At 47.7% G+C, this 13,181-nt stretch overlaps 1 long non-coding RNA gene across 2 annotated transcripts; it reads left to right on the top strand.

Annotated features, from left to right (window-relative positions):
• Positions 1-713: 713 nt before the first annotated feature.
• On the top strand, positions 714-1,519 carry LOC119240183 (uncharacterized). Of its 2 annotated transcripts, none has more exons than XR_008551307.1 (3): positions 714-833; positions 1,032-1,140; positions 1,395-1,519. It is a non-coding gene; the product is annotated as an uncharacterized LOC119240183 (long non-coding RNA). The 2 variants fall into 2 exon arrangements; XR_005124097.2 differs by having other exon boundaries at positions 1,032-1,087.
• Positions 1,520-13,181: the final 11,662 nt, after the last annotated feature.

Consider the following 13,181-nt stretch of genomic DNA (forward strand, 5'->3'; position numbering starts at 1 on the left):
CATTAGTCTTTCAGTTGCAGATGTAGAAAATCAAATCAAGAAAGCTTAGGAAAAATGGGAATTTATTGCATCAAGTAGTCAAAGTCCAGAAATGATGGAGCTGCTCAGGAGGATAAGAGGAGCCCCTTGTCTATCCTGCCTCTGGCCCCCAGTTCCCTGTCTCCCAGCCACATCCTCTCCTGCAGTTGGGCTTTCTGGGTGCAACATCTGGAAACTGTGAACTCCCAATGCACCAAGGAAGAGCACCTTGTTGGAGACTTGAGTGCCTATGGGTGAGGGTCTGCTCTTTGGAGCAGAAAGGTACTGTCTCCATGGACTCCGGCTAGAAAAGTCCCAGGAATGCTTTGTGTTGGCTTGGACTGAATCACCAGGTACAACCCGCTGGGGTCAGTGATGCATACCCTGGCAATACCAGGACCAGTCACAGTGGCCCAGAGGCATTTGATCAATAAACGAATAACCTATTCCTGTGGTTATCACAAAAGAACAGGCTGGAGGGGAGCAGGTTAAGGGGCGTGCTGTGCCAAGACAATAGCCACTACATATACTGATATTATTGCTAAAGAGTGAACTGTGTCCCCTTCCCCAAGTTCATATGGTGAAGTCCTAACACCCTTATTTGGAGACAAGAACTTTAGAAGGTAATTCAAGTTAAATGAGGTCATAATGGTGAAGCCCTTTGGTCTTATAAGGAAAGAAAGAGAGGCCAGAGCTGTCTTTCTCTACCTTGTCCATGTGAGGACCCAGCAAGAATGTGGATGTGTGCAAGCCAGGAAGAGAGTCCTCACCAGAAAACCTCCATGCTGACATCTAGAACTTAGACTTCCAGAACAGTGAGAAAATGCCATAAGCCGTCCAGCCTATATTTTGCTTTAAAATGCAGCCTGAGCAGGCTAAGACAGATTTATTTCTGTTAGAGTTCTCCAGAGAAGTACAATTATTAATAAAATTATTTACATTTTTAAGGAACTTGGCGTCTAGCAGGCTCTGTTCTGAGTTAAAACAATCACTTTATAATCTCTGCATTTTAGACACGAGCAACGGGAGGTGCAGAAGATGAAGCAATACGCCTATAGTTGCAGAGCTAGTAAGTGGTGGAGTTGGGATTTGAAACTGGGCTGTCTAGCTCCAAGGTGCAAGGTAGGGATTTTTATTTATTTTTTTGTACATTTCTGAATTGATTTTTTTTTTTTGATGGTATATTACTTCTAGAATTTGGAGAAAAGAATTAAGCTATTTCCATTTTGGAAATTCAAAAAAAGTTCACAAAGCATCAGCATGCTGAGGACGGGGTTCAGCCAAAAAAAAAAAAAGTATTAAAAATCTATAGAGATGTGAGAAATAGTTCTTCCAGACACACTGATCAAGAGCGAATGTCATGTTCTTTCCTTCAGATCAAACAGCCAATTTCACGTGTATGAAATTAGAACCACTGTGGCAACATGAACTTGAGAGTTTTTCCCTAAGTCAAGGTGTGTCATGGCCAAGAGAAACTTGAAGCTCCCGAAGGCTGCATTAACAGAGGTGTGGTACCCAGAACAAGGGAGGGTAGCCTGACCGCTGTGGCCATACTTGCAGTATGTAGCCAGTTCCGGCCTTTCTTTGAATATTGGTAAAAAATACCGGAAGACGCAATCAAGAAGGTCAGGGAGTGTTGTGGAAAAGGCCTGAAAACCATGAGCGAGCAATGGTATTTAGCTTGACGTACAGAAGATTCAGAGTTGGGGGTGAGAGCTGACCTTTACGTGCAGACCAGTGAGTCAAAGTTGCCTAATTGGAGTAGATGATGTATTTCCTGACTCTGATGATATGCAAACAAGGCTGGGCCACCCATTGATGTGGGTGTCAGCGGATTGATTGAGGGTGTGGTTGGACCACAGGGCTGTATGGGCTCCTTTCATGCTGAGTGTCGGTGTGACTCTGATTTTTGGAAAGATGGGTTTAGGGCTTACTCTGGGAGGGGAGTATTAGGGACTGATGTTCACGTCCCACCAAAAATTTATATGCTGAAATATAAGCCCCCCAGGGTGGCTGTTTGTGGACACGTAGAAGGGAGTCGTTAAGAGCCAGAGTAGTGTCCTTGCAGGATGAGGCACCAGTGCTGGCCCTCTCTTTCCATGTGGACGGAGGAAAGGCGATAGGAGGACGCAGCAGGCAAGAGACCGTCCGTAGGTGAGGAGGCCGATTCTCACAGAGGACTCAGCCAGTTCTGTCTCCTTGGACTTCAAGCTTCAGAACTGTGAGAAATAAATGTCTTTTGTTGAAGCTTCCTTCTCTGTGGTATCTTGTTACAGCAACTCAAGCTGAGTAAGACAGAGAAAGACTGTAGCCAGCACCTCTGCCAGCTTCCTCTGATAAGTCCTGTATCTGAAGCCCTGGCCTCAGTATTGGGGCGCTAGCATCCGAGGTCCCAAGCAGTAATGAGTGCAGAGGAGGATCTGCTCTCCTCCTTCTTCTACTGTGGTCTCATTTGTCTTGATTAGTGGAACAGACTTTTCTTCAATCTTCTGAAGACCTTAGGCCTTCTCTGTGGTCTCCAGTCCAATGCAGCAGGGACACACAGGATGAAAAGTAAAGCACTTGGGCTAGTGGCATGTGGCATGTATAAGTGACTTATTTTTTTTCTATAGAATTGTTTTACTGATTGCCTTTTTTTAAAAGATTTATTTATTTTTATACAAGAACCGGGGTACAGGCGAGATGCATGGGAGGGTGAGAGGATTCACCAGAGACAGAGTGGAGACCAGAACAGGCAGACAAACCGAAAACACTGCTGAGGGGAGCAGCAGGCGAGACAGGAGAGGTCTGCCACGCCATGTGGGACCCTTGCTGGCCGGCCGGGATCGAACCGGTGCTGCAGAGGCTGCGGACAGCTTCACAGCGCGGCACTCAACCGCCTGCACCACCACGGAGGCCTTTTACTTACTGCATTTTTGTTCGGTGTTGATACTTATTATTGTATTTTGTATCCCTCAAACCTTTTTTATGAGCAACTTAGAGTTGTCATTATTAGTAGCAGTGTTTGCATGTTTTGGCTTTCCAGCTCCCAAGCTTACTACTCTTTTCCTGGTAATTGTAGTCAGATTTTTCCTGGGAATTCACCCTCCTCCATATGGGCTCAGTCTCTTTCCCCAGGGAAGCACATGTCCTGTCGTAATCCACTGTATTCGCCAGGCCATATGAGTGGGTTCTTTTGGAATATGAGACACAATCAAAACCAATAAAATGTCCTGGAACGTGTGAGGCGACAACTGAGCAAGGATTCCAGACTGGAAATGTAAAGGGCGAACTATCTGAAGCTACTATCGCTATCTCGAGACCACAGTCGGAGAGTCTGCCTCAGAGTGGAGCCAGCATATAGGAAGTGAAATAAGACATGAACTGAGTCATCAGGAATCAGAATCTCTAGATCCTTGTGTGCCTGAAGCCAGGGTTTTTAGTGCAATGAGACAGTTTCCTTTTGGTTTCAGCCAGAATGGTTCTGTTTCCTTTCACCTGAAATTGAAAGGATTTTGGCAGATCCTTTACTGTGTCCTTCGAAGGGCTACAATGAGGTACACTTGTGTGAAATACCACAGGAGCAGAAGCAGGCAACTACTGTTTGTGTTACTGAGTGGGGTGGAGGGGGTGTCGGGCGTCCAGGGGAGGCTTCACACAGGAAGGAGCCACTTGAACCGGAGTTGGAAGGAGGAAGATGCTAAAAGATAGAGATATCATTCTAAAACTTTCCAAATATCAAGACACTTGCTTCTAAATAACCAAAAGGGCAATGAGAAAAGTCACAATGGAAAAACTAGAAAACATTTGAACTGAATGATATAAACACTGCCTATCAAAACTTGTGGGTTGCAGCTAGAATAATACTTAGAGGAACATTGGTAGCCTTATAGTTCATAAAAGGGAAGAAAGGAAAGAACTACACTATCTTCTAAACATCCCTGTCAAGAAGTTAGAAAAAGAGCATTGAAATAAACACAGAAGAGAGTAAAAGAAGGGAAATAATAAAGAAAACAGACCGAAAAGGGAAGGAAACATGCCCTAGGGCGTCTAAGTGGGTTGTTTGTGAGCCAGCTGGGGCTTGACTGCACTGACAGTTCTGGGAAAGAGTGCCCTCGCGGGGCTGGGGGGATACCGGACAGAGGAGGCCAGAGACCAAGAGGGAAGTGGTGAGACCACAGACTGGAGAGGAAGGTGGTGCCCAAAACCCAAAGCCCTTCCTTGGAGAGGAACGGGGCAGGACCCTGCCCCACAGGACCAAGATCCCACTTCAGGGGTAATGGGTGCCAGGGAAGGCTCTCAGCAAGGTAATGGTCTGGGGACATGTCATTGGCCCTCAGACTCTGTCTGCAGATCAGGGGCTGCGGCCCAGGTGACAGGGCTGATTGAAAAGGTGAAAAAAAGTCACACAGATGCTAAATGCAGTTTTCCAGGAACCAGCTCTATCTGTCATGGAGAAACACCTTGGCATGCTCGCTCCCTTGAGTGGTGTCTGGGAAGGCCCTGGAAGTTCAGGGGAGCCAGTGGCTTACCCTTAGTGCCTCTGCCTTTTGGGCTGCAGAATTCTTTGCTGTGGGACAGGGGATAGCGTTTGCAGTATCCAGGCCTTCACCCGCTGGAGGCAACAGCACCTCTTCCCAGTAGCAATAGCCCAAAGTATGTTGAAGCGTAACCCCCAGGGGGTGCTGTATGTGGAGATGTTGAAGGGAGTCATTAAAATCCAGATTAGGGCCTTGTGAGAAGAGGCACAAGCGTTGGCCCTCTCTCTACGTGGACACAGGACACAGCAGGCAAGCAACCGTCTGTAGGCGAGGAAGCCAGTTCTCACTGAGAACTCAGCCAGTTCCGTGTCCTTGGGCTTCCAGCCTCCAGAACTGTGAGAAATAAATCTCTTTCTCATGGACCCCGTGTGTGAATCCTGGTGCACATCAGAGAGGGCACTTCTCTCTCTAGGGCTTGCATGGGGGGGTGGGGAGAGAAAGACATACATATACAGGGATGTGACTCAAAGGACAGCAGCTGTCATGGCGAAGCACTCGCTGTGTGCCAGACACGAGATCTCATTTCCCAAAACAGCATTAGGAGGCAGGTGTTTTCACAGATGAAGAAGCTGAGGCACCAAGTGTTTCAGTACCTTGTTCACGCCCACACAGACAGGAAGAAATGGAACTGGAGTTTGAATTGGGCAGGCTGGCTTCAGAGCCTGAGCTGCAAACTGCACACCCTCATCTTCCTCACAAGTGTCCACACAAGCTCCCGTTGTACCTATGAATAACCCACACACACGCACAGGAGACCACAGCCCTCATGCACCCATGTACCTGTGCAACTGAAGAGCATAAACACAGACCTCCATGGAGCATGAGATTCACCATGTATGATCACAGGAAATGACCCCACTAAGAGTTTGCTTGCTCACAAGTACTCTTGGTGCACATTCATATGTTGCATTCATATCCCTGCTCTCACATTTGCACAGAGAGCATGCAACACTCCCATCCACCCACATTCCCATGAGTGCAAGCACACACGCACATTACTATGCAAGCTCAGGCATGTATGAGCGTGCAAGTGTGCACTTACAGATGAACAGGTATTTACTTTATGCCAGGCACTGCCGGGGATTTAGTGGGGAAGAAAACAGTTTCTACCTTCCCAGTGCATGTAATGTAGCAGAGGCACACGCATGCACAGACAAGTGTGCGCAGTGGTCAGATCAGGCACGTCCTGGTCATCAAGTGCCCACTATGGTCAGAAGCAGGACTAAGCCCTCCTGTGTGTTAGGTGGCCCTGGGAGCACCATCCCCACTGTCATGACAAGCACCTATGTGCATATATGCACTTCCCTCTCTGCAGGAGCCATGAGGCATAAGTTGGGTGTTGGCAGGGTAGAGGGGCTTGGGACACAGAGATCAGTGTTATTTTCAGCAGCCCCTGTGGTCTGAGGATCCTGAGCCTCCATCAATACCCCTGGGACTAGACCATGATCCAGGTGCTAAATACCACGTGCATTTCTGGACACGTGTACACCTCTTTGTGTGCTCATGGGTGTGCACGTGTGGGAAAGACCCTCAGCACTCCCCCGGTCTCCCGCACATCAAGAGCCTCCATTCCTAAGTCCCCCACCTCTTCTCTTTCCCCATCTTCACCTGAGGGAGCCATGGCCCCAAGTCGTCTGGTCTCCCACAGGAGGCAGCACACACAGGGAGGAGGGGCTGCAATGACTCGGCTTCCAGGCAGCTGTGCTGAGTTTCTGCAAAGAGTCCCTTCCTCAAAGAGGCTCCTCTTTACTGAAAGTTCAGGCTGCTGTGGTTTCCCGCATTTACATAGGGGAAACGACAAACTCACAAAAATATTTACCAAGAGCTGTCCAGCAGTCAATCAACAAGCATTTGCTGATAGCGGGAACTTGCAAAGATGGGTAGGGTAGGGGGTGTGGAGAAAAGAGAGGAGGGATAAGCACAGGCTTGTCCTGAAAAAGGTCATGAAGACGCTGAGGTTAGGCATGGGGAGGGGGCAGCACAGTCTAGGCAGAGGGAGCTGCAGCACGAAACCTGGTTGTGGAAGCACACACCCTGGTCAGACTGAAACAAGCATTCTGGTGGCCTCCATTTCACAACTGGCAGTGTGCTGGTGAGCCAACGAACAAAAACCTGGTATGATTACTGCTTTTCAGGGTGTCTATTTGCCCTTCATGGCCAATTTCAAGCCACAGATGCAATGTCAGGGGACCCAGACTGAGAAAAAATGCTCAGGAGCTGGTGCATGCCAGGCTCAGCACACCACGACCCCAGCCTGCTCTTCCCAGGGACATGTGGAGGACCAAGTCAGAGCCTTGGTGCCCAGGACAAGGTAAGAGTCTCAGGAAAGGACTACTATCCAAGACATAGAAAAATCCCATACAATTCAACAATAACAAAATAAACAAGCCAATTAATAAATGGGAAGCAGACATGAACAGACGAATTATCTAAGAGGCTATCCAGAAAACATGAAAAAAAAATGTTCACTGTCACTTCCAGTAAGAGAGATGCAAGCTAAAGCTAAAACCACGGTGAGATGCCTTCTCACCCCCAACAGATGGTACATATTAAAAAGACGACCGCCAACAAGTGCTGGAGAGGATGCAGGCAGAAAGGGACCCTAGTGCACTGCACTGTGGTCAGCCATTAAGAAAATTCACCTGCATTTACCTTAAAAAACTGAAAATGGAAATACCATAGAATTCAGAAAGCCCACATTTGGGCATCTATCCACAGAGTATGAAGCCATCAATACAAAAGTCCAGATACTCCACAGTGCTCATAGCAGCATATTTTTACAATAGCTAGGACATGGAAGCAGCTTAAATGTCCATTGATGCACAGATTGATCAAGAAGTTGTGTTACAGCCACACCATGGAGTGCTATAGAGTCACAGGAAAGGCTGAAATGAAGCCATATCCAGCAAAATGGAGGGAATGTGAGAGAATTATGTGTAGTAAAGCAGGTCAGAGCAATAAAAACAAATATTGGACGTTTACAAAGTAGATGATTCAATAACATAAAAACACTTTCAGAAATCAGTGGACATCAATAAACTCTGTGAGGACTTTAAAGTTAAGAGGGAGGAAGGGGGCCTCCCTGGTGGCGCAGGTGGTTGAGCGCCACACTGTGAAGCTGTCCGCAGCCTCTGCAGTGCGGGTTCGATCCTAGCCAGCCGGCGAGAATCCCACATGGCGCAGCAGACCTCTCCTGTCTCGCCCGCTGCTTCCCTCAGCAGTGTGTTTCTTCAGTCTGCCTGTTCTGTTCCCCACTCTGTCTCTGGTGAATCCTCTCACCCTCCCGCGCATCTGGCCTGTACCCCAGTTCTTGCATAAATAAATAAATCTTTTAAACAAAAAGAGGGAGGAAGGATGGTGGTAGGAAAAAAAATGTTAGAAAAGATACTCTCAGATGAGTTTAGCAATATCAGTGACAAGAAAGTAATATACAAGAGTCAATTGTATTTTATATATGAATAATTAATTAAAAGTAAATTTAAAAGATTAAATTTGAAAGAAAGAAAACTCTCAGAAAAATCAGGGACAAGAACACAGGTACATGTCCATCTTTCCATGCATGTTCTGATTTGTCCTTTCCCACCCTGTGCTAGACACTGGCCACCCCAGGGCATTTCAAACCATCCCCACCTGTACTGATGGGGAAACACAGGAGCCCAGAGAGAGATGCCTGAGGCATGGGAAGCAGGAGGACTTCCTGGAGGAAGTAGCATCTAAGATGAAACAGTGAGGCAGTGAGTATGGGGTAGAAAAAGAGTAATTTCCAAGCCGAGGAAATAACCTGTGCAATGGCTTAGCGAAAAGCATTCTGCTGAACAGACTTCATAAATGAGCCAGCACTACCTAAGTCCTGCTTGAGTCTTCATTCATGAAATCCTCAAATGACTCTCTGAGGTGCTTCCTATTTTTAACCCCATTGTGTAGCTGAGGCAATTGAGATGAGACAAGTCAACATACCCATCATCACATCCTGGCTCCCCACCATGCTACTCCTGGACATCTGAAGTGGGTGTGTCTTGGGGAAATTTTAGGGGGTACCCAGACACTGCATCTAACTCTAAGTTTAGTTTTGGGTTTAAGTAAATGTCAGAGTGTGGGAAGTGATCCTTCCCCTGAGCACACTCCCCACCACCTTTTACAAGCAAACAAAGCCAGAGCCTGGTCTCGTGAAGCATTTACCAACGATGTCCCTCTCACATTTGTCTTGCTGACTTGAGGCTAGGATGTTTAGCGTGAGCCTCCCTCACTCTATAATTTTTGTTGTTGTTGTTTGCTTGTTTTTTTCACCTATCACTTCATCTAAGTTTGAGAGACACAAGAAGAGATAGACTAAAATTCCTGCCCTCAAAGAGTCCAGGAAGAGGGGATGCATGAATAGCAATTTCTGTGTTTGAAATAAAAAATAAAGCTGACAATTATTTTGTGTTTGGGGACCGGTTCACAGTGAAAATGCCCACAGTCACCGGGTGTTAAAAGATGACATTTCCTTGGTGGTTGCTGGGGCACTGGGGAGAGGGCCCTGGGAGTGACTACTAATGGGTCAGGGTTTTTTTTGCGGAGAGAGATGATGGAATCAGGCAGTGGTAATGGTGTACAACATTGTAAATATACTGAAACCCACTGAGTTGTATATTTTTTAATGATTAAAATGGAGAATTTTGTTATGTAAAACCTATGGCGCTTAAAAAACAAATTGCTTCAACTAGGAGACTTGTGGTTGCAAGGGACAGGACTAGCTTTTTAAAATGGCTCATAAACAGTTTTTAGGTCTCATAATCGGTTCAGGCATGGATGGACTGAGGTGCTCCCAAGATTCCTTCAGATCAGAAGGCTCCATCTCTGGGATCTGTTTTCTTTTGTGTTGGCTTCATTCTCAAACAGGCTAAGTGAGATTCAAAAGATACAATGGCTCTCAGATGTACAGGTTTATGCCCTACCAGTTCAGGAAGCACAAAGAAAAAAATGGATCTTTTTCTAGTGGTTCCAAGGATCATAGCGAGAATGCTCTCACTGGTCAGTTTTAATCACGTGCCTGTCTTGGAACCAATCGCTATATGAACAGGGAAGGAAGGTTCCATTGACCTAGTCTGCGTCATGTGCCCTCCTGAAGAGCTGGGAGTGAGACCAGTTTCTGGAAATGGCATCAACTAAGAAAGGGACAGTGTCCTCAAGGAGACCAGGTGCTGTTTCCAGAGGATGAGGGAGTGGACTCCGGGTGGGCAGAACGGAGTCCTTCTGCCTGAGGAAGGAGGTGCCTGATGGAGATGTGAGGGGTGGGGCATGGCGTAGAGGGAAGGACAATTGCAAAGTGTGGTCTGGGTGTAGTGACCAGGTCATGGTGACTAGGAGTGACAGGTCATAATGTCAAGGAGTAAGAGGTCATGGTGGCTAGGAGTGACAGATCATGGTGTCTGGGGTGACAGGTCATAGTGTCTAGGGTGACAGGTCTTGTTGACTAGGGATTGTCAGGTCATGATGTCTAGGGGTGACAGTCATTGTGTCTGGGGTGACAGTCATTGTGTCTGGGGTGACAGTCATGGTGTCTAGGGGTGACAGGGCATGGTGACTAGGGGGCGTCAGGTCATGATGTCTAGGGATGAGAGGTCATCATGTTAGGGGGAAAAGGCAGTCCCAAAGCAAATTCCATACAGGCTTTGTGGACTCCACCCCCACCCCAGGTCAAAGCCAAAGACACTGGGAACTCCAAATCCCATCACCACCAAAGGGAAGGTGGCTGGGACCTGAGGGTGGGGTTCAGCAGCCAGGTTGGTATTAAGCCAGACACGTGGGCTTTGGGGGGCTCTCCATTTTGGGGCCCTCGGCCAGCTCGCGGCGTCCGTCTAGCTCTGAGAGTGACTTTGGGGTTTCCAGGTCGTCGGATCGGGTAGGACGCATTAAAGACTTTATTTCCCTATTTTCTCCCTGAGTTGTACATTTTCCTTATTTCTTTTTCTCTTGTAAATAAACCTTTTATTAACCCTTTTGCGTGTGTCTGTAGTAGAGTATTCATAAGTCCCTTTAAAGCGCGCGGGTGAGGACCCACAGCCAGGAACCCGTTTAATATCGGGGTTGCTCTATAACAGCTTGGCGCCCAACGTGGGGGTTGCTCTATAACAATCATGGCTAGGAGTGACGGGTCATAGTGTCTGAGAGTGCCAGGTCATGGTTCTTGGGCACTTGACGGTCACAGTTCTTAGGCACTTTGTTATAGGACAGCCCCGATATTGAACGGGTTGCCTGGCTGTGGGTCCTCACCTGCACGCTTAAAAGGGACTTATGAATACTCCACTACAGGCACACACAAAAGGTTAATAAAAGGTTTATTGACAAGGGAAAAGGAAATAAGGAAAATGTACAACTCAGGGAGAAAATAGGGAAATAAAGTCTTTAATGCTTCCTACCCGATCCGCCGACCTGAAACCCAAAGGCACTCTCAGAGCTGGCTGGACGCTGTGAGCTGGCGGGGAGCCAAAATGGGGGAACCCTCCAAAGCCCACGTGTCTGGCTTTATACCAACCTGGCTGCTGAACCCCACCCTCAGGTCCCAGCCACCTTCCCTTTGGTGGTGATGGGATTTGGAGTTCCCAGTGTCTTTGGCTTTGGCCTGGGGTGGGGGTGGAGTCCACAAAGCCTGTATGGAATTAGCTTTAGGACAGCCTTTTCCCCTAACAATTCCCCCCTTTCACTTTTTGCCACCATTTCCAAGGACCCCAGAACCATTTTGCTTTCCAGATCACCGGTTTATTATGACAGGAGATAACTCAGGACAAATAAATGGAAGGAGTGTATAGGCAAGTGCAGGGTGAGCAGCAGACTTCCGGCCTTCTCAGGTACACCACCCTCCCTGCACCTCCACGTGTTCAATAGCCGGGAAGCTCCCCAAACCCCACCCTTTGTTTTTATGGAAACTTCATAGCCCGGGCAAGACTGATGAAATCATTGGCCATTAGTGTTTGGACTCAACCTCCAGCCCCCTCTAGTCCTGTGGTTGGTTCCCCTGGCAACCACCTTTACCTAGGGGCTTCCCAATGATCGGCTCATTAACACAACAAAAGGTACTTACTGTTCTCTTTGCTGTGGAAATTCCAAGGGTTTTAGATCTGCATCAGAAAGAGGGACCCAATTTGTATTTCTTACTAGAGATGGTAATAAACATCAGGTAATGGTGTGTAGGGGAGCCCAGGTCATGGATTCTAGGGGTGCCCAGGTCATGGATTCTCGGGGTGCCTAGGTCATGGATTGTGGCATGTTCAGTGTCTGGGTAAAAAGGAACTGCTAAGCAAATAAATTTTTCCTGTTTCCTGCTAAAGGGTCTTAGGCCTGGTACAGTAAATAATCCAGTGCAATTGTAAATAACAAGGTTGCTTCCCTAATAAGCATATCTAAAGGAGAGAACACTCTAACACTCGGACCACCGGCCAGGCTGATTGATCTCCCAGGCCATCCTTGGAAATTTCCCCTTCTGTCAAGAACTTTTACATCACTGCCCAATATGGTTACGTATAAAAGAAATCCTTTGTCTCTGGGCCGGTGCTCAGACCTTACGGGGACTGCCCAGGTCTGGGACCTCATGCATGAATAATTAAGCTTCTCCTGATCTCACCATTCCTGAAGCACCGCTTGTTCTTCCCCTACCCCGGTAAAAGGCTTGAATTTATTCTCCCAACATGGGAAGTGGTATGGGCTGAAGGAATGAGAAGGCAAGAGCCAGGAAGTAGGATGCGAAGGGACTGGACTCTGGCCTGTGGTGTCTCCCAGACTTGCCTCCTTTCCTGCACACTTCTATTGTTATAGAGCAACCCCGATATTAAACGGGTTCCTGGCTGTGGGTCCTCACCCGCGCGCTTTAAAGGGACTTATGAATACTCTACTACAGACACACGCAAAAGGGTTAATAAAAGGTTTATTTACAAGAGAAAAAGAAATAAGGAAAATGTACAACTCAGGGAGAAAATAGGGAAATAAAGTCTTTAATGCGTCCTACCCGATCCGCCGAACAGGAAACCCAAAGGCACTCTCAGAGCTGGCCGGACGCTGCGAGCTGGCCGAGAGCCCAAAAATGGAGAGACCCCCAAAGCCCACGTGTCTGCCTTTTGTATCCACCTGGCTGCTTAACCCCACCCTCAGGTCCCAGCCACCTTCCCTTTGGTGGTGATGGGATTTGGAGTTCCCAGTGTCTTTGGCTTTGACCTGGGGTGGGGGTGGAGTCCACAAAGCCTATATGGAATTTGCTTTGGGACATCCTTTTCCCCCTAACACTATGAGTTACTTCAACTGTTGTAGAGCAACCCAGATACAAAACAGGGTGCCTGACTGTGGGTCCTCACCCGCGCGCTTAAAAGGACTTATCAATGCTCTACTGCAGGCACACGCGAAAGGTTAATAGAAGGTTTATTTACAAGGGAAGGGGAAATGAGGAAATGTACAGCTCAGGGAGAAAAGTGGGAGACAAAGTTTTAAATGAGTCCTACCCGATCCGCCGATCAGGAATCCCAAAATGGCGCTCTGAGAGCTGGCCGCCAGCCAGGAGCCGTGAAGCCAGGAGGCGAGCCATCGCCAGATCCCCCAAGGCCCACGTGTTTGGTTTTTATATCCAACCTGGCTGCCCAACTCCACCCTCAGGTCCCAGCCACCCTCCCTTTG

This window comes from Talpa occidentalis, unplaced genomic scaffold (genome assembly GCF_014898055.3).
Source record: "Talpa occidentalis isolate TD23 unplaced genomic scaffold, MPIMG_talOcc4v2.1 talOcc4.12, whole genome shotgun sequence".
NCBI lineage: Eukaryota > Metazoa > Chordata > Mammalia > Eulipotyphla > Talpidae > Talpa > Talpa occidentalis.